Here is a 14,486-nt window from a genome sequence, read left to right on the forward strand (position 1 = left end):
ACCGGGTGGTACAGGAGTACGAGCGGGTCTTCAGCAAACACCCCCTAGATTTTGGGCAGGTGAAAGGGGTTAAACATCAAATCCCCACGGGTGATCATCATCCCATTAAAGAGAGATACCGCCCTGTGCCCCCCGCACAGTATCAGCGTGCCAAAGAAATGTTACGGGAAATGAAGGAGGCTGGGGTTATCAGAGATAGTTGTAGCCCCTGGGCAGCTCCCCTAGTGCTCGTAAAGAAAAAAGATGGTACAATGAGAATGTGCGTAGATTACAGGCAAATTAACCGCATTACACATAAAGATGCTTATCCACTGCCCAGAATAGAGGAGTCACTAACAGCCTTAAAATCAGCTAACTATTTCTCCACCTTGGATCTCACCAGTGGGTACTGGCAGGTTCCCGTGGCAGAGGCGGACAAGGAGAAGACTGCATTCACGACACCAATGGGCCTCTGTGAGTTCAACTGTATGCCATTCGGGCTCTGCAACGCTCCAGGGACATTCCAAAGGCTGATGGAGTGCTGCTTCGGCCACCACAACTTTGAAACCGTGCTGTTGTACCTGGATGACGTCATCGTCTACTCCAAGACTTATGAAGACCACCTGAGGCACTTAGCAGAGGTGTTTGAGTCCTTGTCGAAATATGGCCTGAAGATAAAGCCGTCCAAATGTCACCTCTTGAAGCCAAAGGTACAGTACCTGGGTCATGTGGTCAGCGCGGAAGGTGTGGCACCTGATCCAGAGAAAGTCACCGTAATCAAGGACTGGCCAAGACCCACCACGGTAAAGGAGGTGCGGCAGTTCCTTGGGCTGGTGGGCTACTACCGAAGGTTCATTGATGGTTTCACCAAGATAGCAGCGCCCCTTCAAGATCTCCTGGTGGGCCAGCCAAAGCAGGCTAAGAAGCAGAGCCCTCCATTTGAATGGAGCAGCCAACTAGAAACATCCTTTGTCCGGCTGAAAGGGGCTCTCACGGGAGAAGAGATTCTGGCCTACCCTGACTACAGCCAGCCGTTTGTACTGTATACAGACGCCAGCAACGTGGGACTGGGAGCAGTTCTGTCCCAGGTGCAGGGAGGAAGAGAGAGGGTGATAGCGTACGCCAGTAGGAAGCTACGGCCCACAGAAAGGAATCCAGAAAACTACAGTTCCTTCAAGCTGGAGTTCCTCGCTATTGTTTGGGCAGTGACCGAACGCATCAAGCACTATCTGGCATCGGCTAAGTTCACCATCTTCACGGACAACAATCCGTTGACACACCTGGCAACAGCCAAGTTAGGTGCGTTGGAACAGCGATGGATGGCCCGGCTGTCTAACTTTGACTTTACCATCAAGTATCGGGCTGGCAAGAAGAATAGCAATGCTGATGCGCTGTCCAGAATGCCTCACTTACCCGAGTCTGGAGAAGACCTGGATGAACTCGAAGAGATAGAGTTACCGGCTTTCCATCACCAAGGTGTGTCCCAGTGTGAGCATGCTGTAGGAGTGAAGCGCTCGAGCCAGCACGAAGTCTCGGTCAACCCATTACTCCACCATAATTGGGAAGAGACGCAGAACGGTGACCCGGCCGTGCGATTGGTCAAAGAAAAGCTAGCACAAGCTGAGACTCATCTTGGCCCAGATGCTCCAGAAGAAGCCCAGCAGTTGTGGAAGGAGAGGGGACGGCTGTTCACCTACCAAGGCAAGCTCTGTAAGAGATATGTCAACTGGCGAACGAATGAACTCGTCTGGCAGATAGTGGTTCCGCAGAGGGATGCTCCAATGGTCTTAGCAGCTTATCATGATAATGCAGGACACTTCGGGTGGAAGAAGTTGGAGACCCTACTCCGTGATCGGTTCTACTGGGTGAACATGAGAAAGACAGTCGAGAAGTGGTGCCGAGACTGTGGTCCGTGTAACCTGAGGCGGAAAGATGATGCTAGCCAGAGGTCTCCCCTACAGCCAATTGTCACGAAGCAGCCCCTGGAGTTGGTGGCTCTGGACCACGTGAAGTTAACATCAAGCCGGTCAGGTTATGTGTACGCCCTCACCATTGTGGACCATTACTCTCGTTTCCTGGTAGTAGTGCCCGTGAAGGACCAGACAGCCAGAACAGCAGCGAGAGCATTTCAGGCCTACTTTTGTCGACCTCACGGTTACCCTGAAAGGGTACTGACTGATCAGGGTCCTGCATTTGAGGCACAAGTGTTCCAAGAGTTCTGTAACCTGTATGGTTGTAAGAAAATCAGAACCACACCGTACCACCCCCAAACCAATGGATTGTGCGAGAAGATGAACCATGTGGTTATTGACATGCTCAAGACTCTACCTCTGGAAGAAAGAAACCAATGGCCAGAAAAGTTACCAGATCTGGTAGACTTGTACAACCATATCCCGGTAAATTCGACCAACTGCAGCCCTGCTTACCTGATGCGAGCCAGACCTGGCAAGTTACCTGTAGACTTTGAGATGGGGACTGTGTCACCTGAGGCGGTTCAGGAAATGGAAGATTGGGATACAGAGCGGCAGCAGCGGTACCGCAAAGTCCAGGAATGCGTAGAGAGGGCCCTGTCTCAAGCAAGAACGAGACAAGAGCAGCATTACAATCAAACAGCCCCAGCAACTCCCTTAGCACCTGGAGAACAAGTCCTCAAGAAGAAGCGGAGGACGCATAAATTGGATGATCAGTGGGAAAACGAGCCCTACACCATTATCCCCTCCAACTTTGACAACAGTAAGGTATGCCTCATAAGCAAGGATGAAGGCAAGACCTATCAAGCAGTCTCTCGAGACCGCCTGAAAGCGTGCCCTGAACGGTGCAGAATCCAAAGAGAAATGGAAGAAGTACAAGGAAGTCCCCAAAGTCAAGAGAAAGAGGGGGAGATGATCCAAACAATCCTTGGAAAATTCCCCAAAACTTGGACCCGAATAAACAATGCCATAGTGGTACCAGTTTTGACGTTTCCGCAGTTGGTCGAGCCAGAAACAGAAGAGGTTCCGAATCCACCTAAAGAACCGTCCGCTCCAACACGAGATGACACGCCAGCAGTGGAGCAGGAGGATCAACCCCCTGTCAGTGGTGAACCTGTCATACCCTTGGTGACTCTTAGACCACATAGGCAATCATCACGCTTACCTATCGGGGTTAGGCCTACCTGTAGTGCTGAGGTAGAAGACACACCAAGTAGTCAGGGGCAAACACCAGAGCTACGCAGGTCTCAACGCAGCACCCGGGGACAACCCCCTCCAAGGTATAGAGAGTCAACTGTATAAGGGAAAAAGAAAGAGTACTTATTAGAATGTAAATAGTTATGCGAAATGTCTGTAATGTTGTGTACAAAATGTTTTTCTTTTTCTTTGATTGCGAAAATGGACAATTGGGCCACTGGACTATGGGTGGCCAACACCTAAATTGTTCATAGTTAGCACCAGTGTGCTCAACACCCCTGAAGAAAAACCCGTCCGGCGTGCATAGAGTGGGGTCATCAATGCTCTGACGCACGCCCAGAGCCTACGTTGGGGGTTTGAACGCGGCGGGTCCCCCATGGAGCAGTGTAATGGACACCCAGCAGGGAGCCACACTGGACTCTTATAGTAATGTTTAAGGTTGTAACGTTCAAGTAATGCGCCTCCCATAATGGGATGAAATGTTTTAACATGTCATGTTTGTTTCTACAGTCCGGGAGTACTGAATTTAACTAAGGGGGAGTGTGGCGCCCCAGGACCTGGTCGCCACAACAGCATTGCCCTCCCAAAGGGTTAATGCTGAGCCTGGAGGTAATTGGGAGATCTATTGGCCAGTAAGTTAACACCCAACACAGTTCTCCCTCCGGCCAGCAGGGGGAGCTCTGAACCTGGAACTTCAGGGAGCATTCCTTAAGTCTGGCTGGAGGGAGGAAGTAGTGGTTAGTCTGTAGACAGGAGTGAAGGAGGACAGACGGAGAGTAGTGCTGCCTTGTAGAACTGGGGCCTAGAGCTGGGATAGCTTGGCCCAGTGAAGCAAGAGGTGCAGAGAGGCACAGCAGAGACTCGGACATCGGAGTCTGTGGTTGCCAGGGCATAAAATCCATCCCTGGTAGCTGAATCCGGAGGGCAGGAGAGCTGCAAGCCCCCTGGCCCAGAAGTAATCTGAAGGTACAGCTGCATTCCAAGGGCCCGGTGTAGACTCCAGCAGAGAAGCACCAGAGAGGGCCTGCGCAGTCTACCACACAGAAAAAGGGACGAACAACAAGTCCCAGCAGCAAGAGGGCAATTGCGAACCCAAAGTGCAGTGTCCGAAAACAGCAAAGAAAGATTAGGGAGTAGGCCTCATACTCAACTGGCCAAAGATCACCCCAGGCACTTCCAGGCCGGCCGGACCATCTTTACCATCTGTGACGGTCTCCCTGGACTACACTTCTGACGAGTAAAAGAGGAGAAGGTAAAGAGACTACCGTTTGTGCCTGTTTCTTTCATTGCTTGTCGGCCCTGCATCGTGTTAGTCACACAACACCATAGACTTCCACAAGCACCAACTGTGTCCCGGGGCACCGCTCCACCTGTGGGGAGCAGTATCACCATTGCTGCCACTTCATCACCCCGGAGGCCTTACACAGCAGCGGCGGCTTAATAGCCGCATACCACAGGTGGCGTCACGAACACAAACTTAAAGTCGTCAGCCACATATTCTATTGACACCCACCAGGGCCACGGAGCCGGGCCCAGCCACCACTGACTACCACCGGACTAGTCCGGCCCGGCACCGGGTGTCCCATAGCCCTGGGGTGGGCGAGTCATTATCATTCTCCCCCTGTGCCTGCGCGGTGACGTCACTCCTGTGTGACTGCTATGCTGGGAGCACAGAGCGCAAGACGGGAGTATGCCGACCGGAGCAGCAGGGGAACGAGGACAGAGGTGAGGAAGGAGCAGCGGTGAAACAAGGAGAGGTGAAGACAGAGCAGCGTGGGAACGAGGAGAGAGGTGAGGATGAGCAGCGGTGGAAGGAGGACAGAGGTGAGGACAGAGCAGCGGGGGAATGAGAAAAGAGGTGAGTACTTGTTGTTGTTTTGTATAAATTAGTGAGTACACGGTGGCCAGAGGCTGGGGGGGCGGCATTATACATGGAGGCCTGGGGAGGCTGGCTGCATTATTATACATGGAGGCCTGGGGAGGCTGGCTGCATTATTATACATGGAGGCCTGGGGAGGCTGGCTGCATTATTATACATGGAGGCCTGGGAGGCTGGATGCATTATTATACAAGGAGGCCTGGGGAGGCTGGCAGCATTATTATACATGGAGGCCTGGGGAGGCTGGCTACATTATTATACATGGAGGCCTGGGGGGCTGTGTAGCGCCCCTGAATCATCAGGGAGCTTCAAGGTACTGCATCCTCACCAGGATGCAGGGCCTACCCCCTAGGGACCCAGAAGACCAGTGCCGGTAACACACAAACACTCCAGATAATCCACGTTTAGGGTCGGACCAATCGATTGTCGCCTAGAGGTGGAGCCAATCCAGTCCACTAGACAAACAGGTGGGAGGGGCAGACAGTGGACAGTCAGACAGTGGAGAGTGAGGAGTCGAGGAGACAGTGAAAGCGAGCAGACGGACTGACAGGAATGAACAGTGACTTGAGGGCCCAGGCGGTTAGTTGCCGGTGGAGTACGGTGGAGTACTCCCGGAACTACGCACCAACGGGGTACAGAATCCTAGATCAGGCAAATGCTCCAGGCAGACCTGATAAAATCTGCACAGTGAGGGGACCATCAAGGACCTCACACACCTTGAAGTTCGGGACTCAGTAGCAAAGGGAGAACCGGGGACAGGACCAGAGACTGCAACCCCACAGGGTTCACGCAACCGTCATACGGACTGCTAAAGGAGACAACCAAGAGGGAACCCCCAGCTGCTCTACGCCATGGGGACCCACCAACCAAAGACAGGTGCAGGGGAAAGAAGCCACCAGGTCACTAAACCAGCACTGGGATTACGGGGACCTGCGGTTAACACCAGCCAGCTTCGGGTGACCATTTACCAGCTAGCAGTGAGTAAAAAGAACCAGTTACACTAAAACTCCCATTGTGGCCTACCTTCTTTCAACGCCTGTTACATCACCTATCCTCTGGGGCCTGGCCCTGCTTGCGGAGGGCCTAACATCCAGGCTGCCTTTAACACCAGCCCCAGTAGTGGGCATTGTGCAGTGGCGGCTCCATCCACATAGCCGCAAAACCGCAAGTGGCATTGTGGCGCCCTGGACAAGCCAGGGGCCACAGAGCACAACACTCACTCACCCCACACTCCCAGCAGGCACACCGAAGTCAGACACAAAACCCTTGTTGCCTTCCTCCAGGGGCTGATGATCACACCAGGGGGTTGGCTAGGCGGTTGGTCCCGCCCACCGAGGAGTTCACAGTCCTGGAGGCGGGAAAACAGACAGTCTAGTTTTGACAGTGAAAGTGGAAGGAGGAAAGTGTGGTAGTGGAGCAACTGACTGAGAGCGTCCGGGTGTGTGGCCCGGGCGGAACAGCAAGGTTGGCAGACGGTGGTGACCGTCTGCAGTAGTGGCCTATCCGAGTTACCGTAAGGACCGTGGACGGGCGGTGGCCCGGCGGTACCAGACCGGTACACAAAGAGAAGCCAGCACCATCTGGCAGGGGCTTTTCGGACCCCGGCAAGGCTAGGAGTCGCCGTGAATTTGCCGAATCCGTTAGTGAAGGGGACCTCCTGGGTTTCCAAACAGTCAAGTCCCGACAGAAGGCAACAGTCCAACCAACAGAGGGAGACACCGCCACTGCCAAGGCAACCGTTTCTCAGGGCCAGCGCCTGCGGGCAAAGAGGGGCTCCTCCAGCCCATATCCAAGCTAGGGAGCGGGTTACCAGTGGGAACCCATCGGAACCATCAACCGTACTTAGGTGCAGGGAAAGGCAGTCACCATCAACCTGCCGGGAGAAACAACACCGCAGCCGTCTGTGGGACCCGTCCATCCAGCCGAGTGTTTTACCGAGAACTGTGTCTTCATCATTGGGCTGAGTGAGTACCACCGTGCCGTGCGGCACAGCGCTGCCCCTGTGACCCTGCACCTCACCAGGCCCCGTAACCCGCCTGCCATCCATCTCTACCCCATCACCGGGCCCCGGGACAACCAACCCCCCTACCCACGGAGGGGAGAACTAACAATAAAGCTGCTCCCTGTCACCGCTCCCGGGATCCCCGTCCAGAGCAGCGGTGGTGTCACCATTAATACCACAGCCGTGGGTGGCGTCACGGACAATAAATCCCCACAATCAATCCAAACCCCCTTTTCACTCACGGGCGAGGAGCGCCGCTCGAGTCCCCGGGATCCGGCCCACAGCTCGAGCCACCACCGAGCAGCAGCACCAGCGGCCGGACCCGAGCAGTGGGAGAGCGCAGCGTCCCCTCCTCCGCCCGCGACAACTTGGCGTCACGAACAGGATCTTACCACTCTGCCATTGAGTAGAGGTGCGCCTTGTTATTGCCGGAGGTGCCCGGCTGAAAATTTGCCGAAGCCGCCATCTTGGGCGCGAAGAGTTCCCGCTCGAGCGTCTCCTCGAGTAGTAGAGGCGCGAAGGCCAAAACCCCGCCCCAATAGAGGAGGAGCCGGAAAGAAACTAAGGGGGACGGAAACAAGATGTCTGCGCCCGACTGAGCCGCTGGAAGAGCGACGGACGCAGCCGCGGAAGCACCCGCAGATGGGAATGGGCCTGCCCAAGTCCCGGCCGCGCTGGCGGGGGGCGCATCGGCCCCAGCTCTCGCTCAGGTGATGCCGTTATCCTTGCCCTATGTGCCCGGAGCTGCCTGGCTACCGCAGTACAATGGGAAACCTGATGCCTTGCAGGTTTTCCGGAAGAAGCTCAATCCGCTACTGGAAATGTACCCCCTGACTGATAAGCAACGTGCAGCGCTAGTGCTGGGGCAGCTAACCTGCGCGGCTGAGCAGGAGGCGGAGACCTGGGCCGAGGGGGACCGGTCCTCTGTAGCCACCATCTTTGAGAAGCTGCAGACTGCGTTTGAGACCCGTACCGAGGCGGAGTTGCGGATGCAGTTCTATCAATGCCGGCAACGGCCCGCAGATAGCATTCGGGACTATGCCCTGCGCCTGCAAACCGCACTCCGCACACTGAAGCGGGTGGACACCATCAACAGTGTGGACAGTAACAAAATGTTAAGCGAGCAGTTTGTGCAGGGGATGAGGTCCTCCGAGGACCGGAAACAGCTTCGGCTGTGGGCCCTAGAACACCTGGATGTGGACTTTGCTGTATTAAAGGAACGGGTCATCAAAGCGTTGCAACCCCCCGCATTTGAAGCTCCTGAGCCAGCCCCGTGGCCGGTGGAGACTGCTCCCGTTGTGGTGGCCCCTACTCCATCAGCACCTCCAGTGCCAGCCACCCCAAGCGGAACGATGGAAGAGCTTGCTGCTCAGGTTCGCCGCATGGATGGAGACCTCGCTAAGATCCTCGCCGCACTCCAGCCCCCGACCAGATCCCAGGCCCCGGTGAAGATGCAGCTCGCCGACAGCCCTGAGGACGTTCCCTGGATGCAGCGGAGAAGGGCTAATGATTCGCGGAATAGACCCCCCAATCTGTTACAAGTGCAGCAAACCCGGCCATTACTTCCAACAGTGCCCGTTAAACGAGCAACCCCTGGGGCCACGGTCCAATCCTCAGGAGTAGAACCCCATGGCCCCCCAGACTAGCGGGACCGGTATATTGGGGCCCGGCCCATCATCCCCATGGCTGTGGACGGCATACCGGTGATGGCTCTCCTGGACACTGGATCACAGGTAACCACTATACCATACACACTGTATCAACGGTATTGGGGAAAAGACGAGCTGGCTCCCCCAGATGCCAGTATGACACTGATTGCTGCTGATGGACTCCCATTGACCCAAGTGGGATACAAACAAGTGGCCATGACTGTTGGGCGAGCTGAACTGCAACACCAGGGTATGATTGTGATAATGAATGAACCCAGTGATCATAACCCGAAGGTAGTGCTAGGGACCAACAAGATGGAGCACTGTATGAGTGACGTGCTGACCCTACTGCAGCAGCTGACCGCCACGGCGGCGGGGAGCTGACAGAGAGCTGTGCAGCGTGAGATCCGAGCCTTAATGTACCGCCAACATGTGAACTCGACAGGAGGAGAGATTGGTGGGGTGAGAGTGATGGATGTTGCCCCTTTGATTGTGCCTCCCAGAAGCAAGATGATGATTTGGTGTAGGGCAGCGTTAGGGTCCCAGGGGCGTGACTACCCCGCCATGTTAGAGCCCATGCCCTCTGAGCACTGGCCCACAGTAATGGCCACCCGAGGGGTGGTGGATGTAAATAAGGGGGGAGTGCCCGTGAGGGTGCTGAACTGTGGGGAGGAAGAAGTCAGGCTTCCCCGGTACGCTACCCTTGCCAAGCTGTTCACCCTGGATCCCCACACCATCCACGAGGCCATTCCCCCAACCTCACCACCTGCTGCCAGTACTCACCCATCCCAAGGGGAGTTAGATGAGTGGTGTCGACAACTACACGTAGGCACGGACGATACCCCCACACATCACAAAGAGGGGTTATACAGGGTGGTACGGGAGTATGAGCGGGTTTTTAGCAAACATCCCCTAGACTTCGGGCAGATTAATGGGGGCCAACACCATATCCCCACCGGTGAGCATCCCCCTATCAAAGAGAGGTACAGGCCTATTCCTCCTGCACACTACCAATGTGCCAAGGACATGTTGAAAAACATGAAGGAGGCAGGGGTTATTAGGGACAGCTGTAGTCCCTGGGCCGCCCCGTTGGTACTGGTTAAGAAGAAGGATGGCACCATGCGGATGTGTGTGGATTACCGGAAAATTAACCAGATAACACATAAGGACGCTTACCCTCTGCCCCGCATTGAAGAATCTCGATAGCAGCGCTGAGAACCGCTAATTACTTTTCTACCCTCGACCTCACCAGTGGATACTGGCAGGTAGCTGTGGCACCAGAAGACCGGGAGAAGACTGCATTTGCTAACCCTATGGGACTCTGTGAATTTAATAGCATGCCGTTTGGGCTGTGCAATGCCCCTGGAACCTTCCAACGGCTGATGGAATGCTGTCTGGGGCATCTAAACTTTGAGACCGTCCTGCTGTACTTGGATGATGTGATCGTGTACTCCCAAACATATGAAGCCCACCTGGAGCACCTAGCCGAGGTGTTCGCATCCCTTGCCAAATATGGGATGAAGTTGAAGCCCTCCAAGTGTCATCTGCTGAAACCCAAAGTGCAGTACCTAGGGCACGTGGTCGGTGCAGAGGGTTTCGCTCCTGACCCTGAGAAAATTACCGCCATTCAGGACTGGCCGAGGCCGACCACGGTGAAGGAGGTGAAGCAGTTCCTGGGCCTGGTAGGGTATTACCGTCGCTTCATTAAGGGGTACACGAAGATGGCTGCCCCCATGCAAGACCTCCTCGTGGGACAGACCAAAAGTGGTAGACCCCTAGGGGCCCCATTGGTGTGGGAAGAAAGGCACGAGGAATCCTTCCGTCAGCTGAGAGCAGCCCTGACCGGAGAAGAAATCCTAGCATACCCTGATTACAACCATCCCTTCGTCCTTTACACCGATGCCAGCAATGTAGGCTTAGGGACAGTCCTATCCCAGGTGCAAGACGGGAAAGAAAAGGTGATTGCTTATGCTAGCCGAAGGCTTCGACCAACTGAGAGGAACCCCGAGAACTACAGCTCTTTCAAGCTTGAACTCCTGGCGCTGGTGTGGGCTATCACCGAGCGGTTCCGCCCTTACCTGGCAGCGGTTAAGTTCACCGCCTTCACAGATAACAACCCGCTGACCCACCTGGACACCGCCAAGCTGGGCGCGTTGAAACAGCGGTGGGTGGCTAGGCTAGCCAACTACGATTTCACCATCAAGTACCGGGCCAGCCGTGCCAATGTTAATGCCGATGCGCTCTCTCGGATGCCCCACTTGTTGGACGAAGGGCCTGAGGATGACGACCTCGAAGAGATTGAGCTGCCTGCATTTCATCAGCCACCGACTGAGAAGGTCCATGTCTATAAACAACGGGTAAACCTGGACCCGCTGCCCAGCCAGGAGTGGCAGGAAGCTCAGGACCAGGCACCCGCTGTTCACTTAGTCAAGATCTTGGTGGAACAGGGCGCTGCTGGAATAGACCCTGCTGCCCCAGCTGAAGCCCAACGCCTGTGGCGAGAACGGACCCGGCTGTATCTACACCAGGGGAAGTTGTACCGTGAGCTGATTAACCCGAAGACTCATGAGTAAATCCGCCATTTGGTGATTCCCCAGGCTAACGTGCCCACCGTCCTACAAGCATACCATGATGGTGCTGGACACTTCGGATGGAAGAAGCTGGAAATGCTGCTGAGAGAGCGGTTCTATTGGAGTGGAATGCGGGAATCTGTAGAGGCCTGGTGCCGAGAGTGTGGCCCTTGCACGCTGAGAAGGAAGGACGAGACCAGCCAGAAGGCGCCCCTACACCCGATTGTTACACATCAACCGCTGGAGCTGGTCGCCCTGGACCATGTAAAGCTCACCCCCAGCCGAAGTGGGTACACCTACGCTCTAACCATCGTAGACCACTACTCCAGGTTCATGGTGGTTGTCCCAGTCAAAGACCTAACTGGCCGTACCGCCGCAAGAGCATTCCAGGCTTATTTCTGCCGACCGCATGGATACCCTGAGAAGGTGCTTACTGACCAAAGCCCAGCCTTTGAAGCGGAGGTGTTCCATGAATTCTGTCAGTTGTACGGCTGCAAGAAGATCCGGACCACGCCTTACCATGCCCAAACTAACGGCATGTGTGAAAAGATGAACCACCTGGTCCTGGGTCTCCTCAAGACGTTGCCACTAGAAGAGCGGAACCTGTGGCCAGAGAAGCTACCTGACTTGGTTGATATGTACAACAATATCCCTTCCAGCTCCACGAAGTGCACCCCAGCATACCTGATGAGAGCTCGTCCCGGCCGGTTACCGGTGGATCTGGACATGGGATTGGAAGCCCCAGAAACACTCCCTTCGACAGCTGAATGGGACGCTCGGCGGAGGGTGCAGTACCGACAGATTCAGGAATATGTTGAGAAGAACTTGAGTAGGAGTCGGGAGCAACAGGAGCAGCGCTTCAACCAGAAGGCGTCTGCTGGCCCTTTCCAGCCTGGAGATGTGGTGCTGAAGCGAAAAAGGAGGACCCACAAGCTGGATGATCAGTGGGAGCAAACCCCATATGTCATACAGCCCACAGGATGAGAGGATGGGAAGGCTTACCAGATCAGTCGTGACCAAGGGGGCACTCTGGCCACGGTTTCCCGGGACCATCTAAAGAGGTGCCCACCAGTGTTGAGGGCAGCGGCTGAAGTTCCGGTTCCTAAACCGGCGGAAAAGGCAAAAGAGGTAATCCACACCGTGATGGGGGACTTCCCAGCGGACTGGCCCACACAGAATGGCGCAGTGATTCTTCCAGTGATACTGTTCGCACAACCCGTGGATGAAGAACTGATGGAAGTGGTCGACCAGGAGCCAGTGCTCAGGGATGAACCTGTACCCAGCTCCCCTATGCCTCCGCCTGCCCCACACGATAGCAGGGAAGAGGGACTGATTGTTCCTCTTTCCCCACTGCCTGTCCCCACTTACATGGGACCCCGGAGGTCCACTCGTCCCAACCTAGGTAGACCCCCACTTAGGTACAGGGAAAGTGTTCTTTAAAAGGGGGGGGGGAGTGCATGTGTGTTAAGAAAGTACTGTTTAAAGTTTTGAAAGTTTTGCAAAAATGATAAGGATAATCTACCGATGAAGTCACCTGATTGCCATCTGATTTACTGCTGATTGAAACCGGTTGTTGCCGGCACCGTTGTCCCCGTGGGGACCGTTCAAAAAGTTGCATAAAGAACTCTTTATGAACAGGCCCGAGAACTTGCAGGGCAACCACAAACTAGTGGCATGTAAATAAAAAATGTTTGTTGTGGCTTCCACCGTTACCGCCTCCGGAGAGGCAGATTGGAGGAAGGGCCCGCAGTGGAGCAGGCTGGGGCCCAGCCACCACCGGAACCGGTGGCAATCCTCTGGGGGTTTCAGGGGTTCCCCATGGACGTGGGTCCCCTGAAAAGGACAGAACCCGCTCGGGCAATTTGTGCTGGACTGGGGGCAAGGGGTGCTGCCTGTTTGCTTAGGGGCAGCATCAGGGCCAGGTTGCTTGGGTGGGAGAGAGCGGAAGTCGTAACCGTTTGCAACCGTAACGTTTTAAGTAAGAGTACCTCCCGATGTGGGAAGAAGTTATTATAATTGTATGTGTGTTACCGTTTTTCTATCTTTTTCAGTTGGTGAAAATAAAACCGGAGATGGACGGGCAGCCTGCGGACGGTCTGCATTTAACTAAGGGGGAATGTGGCGCCCTGGACAAGCCAGGGGCCACAGAGCACAACACCCACTCACCCCACACTCCCAGCAGGCACACCGAAGTCAGACATAAAACCCTTGTTGCCTTCCTCCAGGGGCTGATGATCACACCAGGGGGTGGGCCAGGCGGTTGGTCCCGCCCACCGAGGAGTTCACAGTCCTGGAGGCGGGAAAACAGACAGTCTAGTTTTGACAGTGAAAGTAGAAGGAGGAAAGTGTGGTAGTGGAGCAACTGACTGAGAGCGTCCGGGTGTGTGGCCCGGGCGGAACAGCAAGGTTGGCAGACAGTGGTGACCGTCTGCAGGAGTGGCCTATCCGAGTTACCGTAAGGACCGTGGATGGGTGGTGGCCCGGCGGTACCGGACCGATACACAAAGAGAAGCCAGCACCATCTGGCAGGGGCTTTTCAGACCCCGGCAAGGCTAGGAGTCGCCGTGAATTTGCCGAATACGTTAGTGAAGGGGACCTCCTGGGTTTCCAAACAGTCAAGTCCCGACAGAAGGCAACAGTCCAACCAACAGAGGGAGACACCGCCACCGCCAAGGCAACCGTTTCTCAGGGCCAGCGCCTGCGGGCAAAGAGGGGCTCCTCCAGCCCATATCCAAGCTGGGGAGCGGGTTACCAGTGGGAACCCATCGGAACCATCAACCATACTTAGGTGCAGGGAAAGGCAGTCACCATCAACCTGCCGGGAGAAACAACACAGCAGCCGTCTGTGGGACCCGTCCATCCAGCCGAGTGTTTTACCGAGAACTGTGTCTTCATCATTGGGCTGAGTGAGTACTACCGTGCCGTGCGGCACAGCGCTGCTCCTGTGACCCTGCACCTCGCCAGGTCCCGTAACCCGCCTGCCATCCATCCCTACCCCATCACCGGGCCCCGGGACAACCAACCCCCCTACCCACGGAGGGGAGAACTAACAACAAAGCTGCTCCCTGTCACCGCTCCCGGGATCCCCGTCCAGAGCAGTGGTGGTGTCACCATTATCACCACAGCCGTGGGTGGCGTCACGGACAATAAATCCCCACAATCAATCCAAACCCCCTTTTCACTCACGGGCGAGGAGCGCCGCTCGAGTCCCTGGGATCCGGCCCACCGCTCGAGCCACCA

This window comes from Anomaloglossus baeobatrachus, chromosome 4 (genome assembly GCF_048569485.1).
Source record: "Anomaloglossus baeobatrachus isolate aAnoBae1 chromosome 4, aAnoBae1.hap1, whole genome shotgun sequence".
NCBI lineage: Eukaryota > Metazoa > Chordata > Amphibia > Anura > Aromobatidae > Anomaloglossus > Anomaloglossus baeobatrachus.